This window comes from Neoarius graeffei, chromosome 22, assembly GCF_027579695.1.
Source record: "Neoarius graeffei isolate fNeoGra1 chromosome 22, fNeoGra1.pri, whole genome shotgun sequence".
Taxonomy (NCBI): Eukaryota; Metazoa; Chordata; class Actinopteri; order Siluriformes; family Ariidae; genus Neoarius; species Neoarius graeffei.
In genome coordinates this window covers 19,344,355-19,351,909 of record NC_083590.1, presented here as the reverse complement: position 1 = coordinate 19,351,909, position 7,555 = coordinate 19,344,355, and positions in this window count along the sequence as shown.

Below are 7,555 nucleotides of genomic sequence, written 5' to 3'. Positions count from 1 at the left end.
TCAGTTGCTCTGGGTCATTCATTCATTCATTCATTCATTCATTCATTCATTTACTTGCTGACATATTTTTATTTCCAAAACTTTACAGTAATTTATTTCTGTAAACAGTACGAGACTTCACCCCAAGTGAGCCTGTGAAGCCGTACAGAGTGAACTGATGCTCCAGCCAACTGACTTTGTTAAAATAAACATGAAATTAGAGATTTTATTTTTCCTCAACAGATGACAAACAGTTTTATGATTTTTTAAAAAAGATTGTCTTTAGATTTATTTTATTTCCACACACACTGTGCTCTGACTGAATATCTGAAACAGTAGTGCAGCTTTTTTCAGCTGTTTTTATTTCGCTTTATAGCTCTGGGGTTACTGGCAGTTACAGATGATTACTTTAGTTTTCCTCAGGGCCCGAGTCTCGGGAAATTAACAGTTAATCAGTAAAAACGAGTTCATGTAAAAGAATGTTAAAATACTGAACAGTAAAAGGGTTTCACATGGAATAAATTACAGTTGGAGTCTATCAGTGCAAACTACTGAACACTGAGGAAAACGTTTTTAGTGAAGTGAAAGGTAAATACATTTGTTTTGGATTTGAACAGAAATCTCCTGCTGACTTCATTGCTTTTTTCCGCAGTGCGTGTCCTGAGCTGGGGGCTGGTTTTCCATACGGTTTCCTGTTTCCTGTCTCTCACTGTTAACATTCGGTCATCATATTAACACTGTTGGACGAAATTGTTTATTTTTTTTGTTCATCATCATTCAGTTTTTTTTTTTCAGAAATCCCTCATTAGGCCCCAGGCAGCCTGCTGCAACATGACCTGAAATGACAGGCTCTGACTAAAGCACTTTCTCTTCCTAAAGCAGCCCGGACTCCTTTCCTCTCTCAGTTCAGTGTCCAGCGTCTCTCTGTGACACGTTTAAATCAACCGAACCGGAAAAACACACACACACACACACACACACACACACACACACACACACACACACACACACACACTGTATGTATGTGTATCTCCACATCCACATGAGCGTAAGAAGTGACAGCCAGGCTTGGGCAGAGTGGTTTAGCGTTTCCAAACAGGGACCTGCGGCCACACCCTGTGAGCAAGTGACAAGTATCTGGGCGTGTTTTTTTTTTTTTACCTTGACGAGGTTAGGCAGCTGCGAGGAAAGGAGGCTCTTGAATTCATCTGCCTTAAGCATAGAGCTTTTATCAGCTGAAGCAGAGTGGAAGTTTGTGACCAGAGTGTTGATGGCCTTCTCCAGGTCTGAAAACTGAGAGAGAGAGAGAGAGAGAGAGAGAGAGAGAGAGAGAGAGAGAGAGAGTGAGAAGGGGGGAGGAGAGGGAGCCGAGAGAGAGAGAAGGGGGAGGAGAGAGAGCAGAGAGAGAGAGAAGGAGGGAGGAGAGAGCGGAGAGAGAGAGAGAGAGAAGGGGGAGGAGGGGAGAGAGAGAAGGGGGAGGAGGGGAAAGAGAGAAGGGGAGAAGGGGGAGAGGAGGGAGGGAGGAGGGTGAGGAGAGGGAGGAGGGTGAGGAGAGGGAGGGGAGAGGAGAGGGAGGGAGGGGAGAGGAGAGTGAGAGGGAGGGAAGGAGGGAGAGGAGAGGGAGGGAGGGGGGAGGGAGGGAGGGAGGAGAGGGAGGGAGGGGAGAGGAGAGTGGGAGGGAGGGAGGGAGGGAGGGGGGAGAGGAGAGTGAGAGGGAGGGAGGGAGGGAGGGAGGGGAGAGGAGAGTGAGGGAGGAGAGTGAGGGGAGAGGAGAGAGGGATGGAGGAGAGTGAGTAGAGAGGAGGGAGGGGAGGGGAGAGGAGAGTGAGAGGGAGGGAGGAGAGTGAGGGGAGGGGAGAGGGAGGGGGGAGAGGAGAGTGAGAGGGAGGGAGGAGAGTGAGGGGAGAGGAGGGGGAGAGGAGAGAGGAGGGAGGAGGGGGAGAGGAGGGAGGAGGGGAGAGGAAGGAGGGAGGGAGGGAGGGAGGGGGGAGGGAGAGGAGAGTGAGGGAGGAGAGTGAGGGGAGAGGAGAGAGGGATGGAGGAGAGTGAGTAGAGAGGAGGGAGGGAGGGAGGGGGGAGGGAGAGGAGAGGGGGGAAGGGGGGGAGAGGAGAGTGAGAGGACGGAGGGAGGGAGGAGAGTGAGGAGAGAGGGATGGAGGAGAGTGAGTAGAGAGGAGGGAGGGAGGGAGGGAGGGAGGAGAGTGAGGGGGGAGGGAGAGGAGGGGGGAGGGAGGGGAGAGGAGAGGGAGGGAGGAGAGAGGAGAGTGAGAGGACGGAGGGAGGGAGGAGAGTGAGGGGAGAGGAGAGAGGGACAGAGGAGAGTGAGTAGAGAGGAGGGAGTGGGGGGAGGGAGGAGAGTGAAGGGAGAGGAGGGGGAGAGGAGGGAGGAGGGGAGAGGAGGGAGGGAGGGGGGGAGGGAGAGGAGAGTGAGGGAGGAGAGTGAGGGGAGAGGAGAGAGGGATGGAGGAGAGTGAGTAGAGAGGAGGGAGGGGGAGGGAGAGGAGAGGGGGAGGGAGGGGAGAGGAGAGTGAGAGGACGGAGGGAGGGAGGAGAGTGAGGGGAGAGGAGAGAGGGATGGAGGAGAGTGAGTAGAGAGGAGGGAGGGAGGGAGGGAGGAGAGTGAGGGGGGAGGGAGAGGAGGGGGGAGGGAGAGGAGAGGGAGGGAGGGAGGGAGGAGAGAGGAGAGTGAGAGGATGGAGGGAGGGAGGAGAGTGAGGGGAGAGGAGAGAGGGACGGAGGAGAGTGAGTAGAGAGGAGGGAGTGGTGGGAGGGAGGAGAGTGAAGGGAGAGGAGGGAGGGAGGAGAGAGGGAGGGAGGAGAGTGAGGGGAGAGGGAGGGAGGAGAGTGAGGGGAGAGGAGAGAGAGAGGGAGGGAGGGAGGAGAGTGAGGTGAGAGGAGGGAGGGAGGAGAGTGAGGTGAGAGGAGGGAGGGAGGAGAGGGAGGGGAGAGGAGGGAGGGAGGAGAGAGAGTGGGAGGGAGAGGAGGGGAGAAGAGGAGGGAGAGGAGGGATGGATGGAGGGAGTGGGGAGAAGGGGGAGAGAGAGGAAGGGAGAGAGGGGGGAAGAGAGAGAGGAGGGGAGAAGTGGAGGGAGAGGATGGATGGATGGAGGGAGGGAGTGGAGAGGAGAGGGAGAGAGGGGGAGGAGGGGGGAGAGAGAGGAGAGGAGAAGAGGAGGGATGGGTGGAGGGAGTGGAGAGGAGGGATGGGTGGAGGGAGTGGAGAGGAGGGGGAGAGAGGGAGAGAGGGAGGGAGGGAGGAGAGTGAGGGGAGGGAGGGAGGAGAGTGAGGGGAGAGAGGGAGGGAGGAGAGTGAGGGGAGAGGAGAGAGAGAGGGAGGGAGGAGAGTGAGGGGAGAGGAGAGAGAGAGGGAGGGAGGAGAGTGAGGGGAGAGGAGGGGAGGGAGGGAGAGTGAGGGGAGAGGAGAGAGGGATGAGAGTGAGGAGAGAGAGGGAGGGAGGAGAAAGAGAGGGAGGGAGAGAGGAGGGGAGAAGAGGAGGGATGGATGGAGGGAGTGGAGAGGAGAGGGAGAAGGGGGAGAGAGAGGAAGGGAGAGAGGGGAAGAGAGGAGGGGGAGAAGAGGAGGGAGAGGATGGATGGAGGGAGGGAGTGGAGAGGAGAGGGATGAGAGGGGGAGGAGGAGGAGAGAGAGGAGGGATGGGTGGAGGGAGTGGAGAGGAGGGATGGGTGGAGGGAGTAGAGAGGAGGGGGAGAGAGGGGGAGAGGAGGGGGGAGAGGGGGAGAGGAGGAGGGAGGGGGAGAGGAGGAGGGAGGGGAGAGGAGGGGGAGAGGAGAAGGGAGGGGAGAGGAGGAGGAGGGGGAGGAGAGGAGGAGAAGGGAGAGGAGGAGGGGGGAGAGGAGGAGGGGGGAGAGAATTTCGTTTCACTTTGATGCTGTCATGAAGAAAGACATAATCTCAAAAGTTTAATAGAGGAAGATACATTTCAACTGAGGAAACACACACACACACACACATACACACATACACACACTACTCTTGCTTCTCCTCATAGCTTGACTGCAATCTCAAAACAGTTCAAAGACGTTTACAGTATGGCTCCGCCCCTACGCAGCCATACCTGTTATACCTGCAAATCAAGCTGTGGTAGCCCCGCCCCCATCCACTATTTATTTACCCACGGACACACCTGAGCCTGAAACATCGCGTCCTGATCTCTCCAGGGTACAGAGGGACACGACGGCGCTGGATAAACCTGTCGACTCTGAGCCTCTCACACACACACGGGGTCGAGTCAGTTTAAGACCCACTAGAGCTCTTTATCAGCACAAAACCGGCTCTTTAGGCTCTTAATGGTCGCTTTGTTGTGTCTAATCTCAAAGCCCTGGGTTCTAATTACTGACCTGAACACTACCCGGCTGTTGGGTTTTCCATTCAGAGGGTGGGTTTGAAAAGCCGCAGCTCTGCCGTTGTCATTGTGTCGGCACAGAAGTTGCTGTGAGATGCTTCTTTTCTGCTCGGGTTGAATCTGAGGTTGTGTTTTTTGTTTTTAGAACAAAATAAGTTATTTAATACTTATTAAGCTGCACTTCGCTGCTAAAACAAAGACACTGATCCGTAGTCGAATGATTATCACACAGCTTTTCACCAGAATATACAACAATCCGGAACGGGCCTGGCTCTACAGGACGGGGGCCTGGCCCACCCAATCACAAGGCTGGCCCACCCATCCATGGGGAAGAAAGAGAGAAAAAAGTCATATATCTGTCATATTACGGTACCCTCCAAAAATCTTCCTGGCCCACCCTGTCAGTGAGAGCTGGATCCGGCCCTGATCTGAAATAACTCATCTCAAAATATTACAAACTAACTAGAGATATAAACTTTCAGTGTGTCTGGTAAGATGGTTAAAGTTGGAAATCTACAACATGGTGTCATATTTGTGACAATATATATATATATTTATATATAAAAAAAATGTTGCTTTTCCAATCTCGTCCAGTTTGAGTGATCCCGTTCCCACTGTCGGCTCGGATTCATGTTCTTGGTTGACAGGAGAGGAACCTGATGTGTTCTCCTGATTGTGTAGATCATCCGCTTCAAGATCCGATCTCTTCTGAGATGCTTTTCTGCTCAGCACGGATGTACAGAGTGATTACTTGAGTTACTGCAGCCTTCCTGTTCACGCTAAATCAGAATTGGATGGGTTTTTTTGGGGGGGTTTCTTGCAAACTCTAGACATCCTTGTGCGTAGAAGTCCCAGGAGATGAAGAGTTTCTGGAATATTCTCCACCAACAACCAACTCAAAGTCACCGATTTCACGGCATGTGTCCCCCCCCCCCACACACACACACACACACTCTGACGTTCACTGTTCGATCTGCACATCGGACGCGTGAACAAGCATGCGGGTGTTCCTAATAAGTGGATGCTCATTTCTTACTCGGATTTGACATGGAATCGTGTTGGGTCCATTTCCTATTTATCAAAACTGACTAACCCGCCCCGTATTCTCTGTGTTCTGTAAAGGAATGCAGATGGACTGATTGATTCCTCATGCTTTCCATTTACACACACACACACACACACACACACACACACACACACACACACACACAATGGAGAGACGCCCAGCAGTGCATATGGCCTCAATTAGCATGATTGGTACGAATTCAGGAAATGTAGAGGGTCAGATCCACTAAAAGGCTCGGAGAATGTTTCACTGACACTCCTTATAAAACTTCACCTCATCTCACTCCATCTGATTAGATTAAAGCTGCTTTAGAAAGAAACCAAGTCTCAACTCAACTGACCCGGGAATGTCGGAATGTTGTAAAATCGTAGAAACTTGAAAAACATTTCTCAACACACTCTCTCTCTCACACACACACACATTAAAAATAAAGTTAGAAAAGTTTCGCGGATTAGAACCCAGACAGCGCTGTGTGTGTGCAAAAGTCACACTGTTCCTCAGAATTACGAGGTTTTATCTGGTCCAAAGCGAATTCCTGACATGCCTACTGTCGTTGACACGTAGCTATGGTTTTCTCTCAGGATCTGCCACCTTCTTTATAGTTCTCCAAAAAGATCTTCATAAATAAAGTGTTTTAAAAAAAAAAGTTCTAGAAAGATCGAGGTGCTTTTAATATCCCGAGAGAGGGAAAAAAAGAAAGATTCCGACATGACAATTCTGTCTTGATCTGTGTCTAATCTCTTAATTAAACAACTTTCATTTCAGCAAGAACAACTCGAAGATTTATTTAGGTCAAGTTCAACTTTCCTGTAAATATTTTCCTGTATACGTACGTAAAAATAAAGGGAAAAAAAAAACAAAAAGAAAAAAAAAGCCATTACCTGTTCCGCCATTTCAGCCGCTCCTTTCTCCTTCTCTTCAGCAATTTGGTGCTCGACCTTCCTCCGCTGCTGTCACATCTTGGCCAAGATCCTGAATCCTCCCACTCAGGGCGAAAAAAAAAAAAAAGTACAACCCACCACCTACAGTGTCAGTATGCTATGGAGGAGGGCAAAAAAAAAAAAACACAACACACTCCTGTAATTCGATGCTTTGGGACTGTAAAGTGGACAGGGCGGAGATGAGTGAGCATAGTCTACTATTTTCCCTCTGCTCTAGTGTTCCAAAGCAGAGCAGAGGACACACACACATACACACACATTTCCTCACATCTGGAAACTCTCAGCAGAAAGTTGGAACACATCTCGGTTTTCTTTTCTTTTTTTTTTTTTCCTTTGTGCTCGCATGACAAATACAGACCGACTGGAGCTGTGAATCCTTTGTGCGCTTTTGCATCGAGACACAAAATGATGGCTAATTCGACTTTACATGAAGGTTATTAATGAAATCACATGTTAATTACGTAAAAGTGTTCTTAAATGAGATGGTAAATGGGATTCCGTTTCCGTAGGCCATGCTATTCACCGTTACAGCCGTTATAACTGAAACAGGAAAGATGCGGCCTGACGACACGAACGACAAACAGATCCCGGCAAACACATCAAGAGTTTTGTCAGCGTTGAAGCTACACAAACTAGGCGTGGTGGAAAGGAGAACGGCGTCCAAACTGAAAAGACAGTGTCCCCACACCCATTCCATCGCATGCTTGATAGTCCGAAGAGATCCTTTAGCGATACGGGGAATGAAAACAAGAACAGCAGCAGCCAGCGTGTACAGCGTCAGTGAAAAAAGAGAACAATTTTGGTTACAGTTAAAGTTCGAGAAATTTAAAAATTATATTTTCTAATTCATTAGGATTTAAGACCGAATGAGGGCGGCACGGTGGTGTAGTGGTTAGCACTGTCACCTCACAGCAAAAAGGTTCTGGGTTCAAGCCCCGTGGCCGGCGAGGGCCTTTCTGTGCGGAGTTTGCATGTTCTCCCCGTGTCCGCGTGGGTTTCCTCCGGGTGCTCCGGTTTCCCCCACAGTCCAAAGACATGCAGGTTAGGTTAACTGGTGACTCTAAATTGACCGTAGGTGTGAGTGTGAATGGTTGTCTGTGTCTATGTGTCAGCCCTGTGATGACCTGGCGACTTGTCCAGGGTGTACCCCACCTTTTGCCCGTAGTCAGCTGGGATAGGCTCCAGCTTGCCTGCGACCCTGTAGA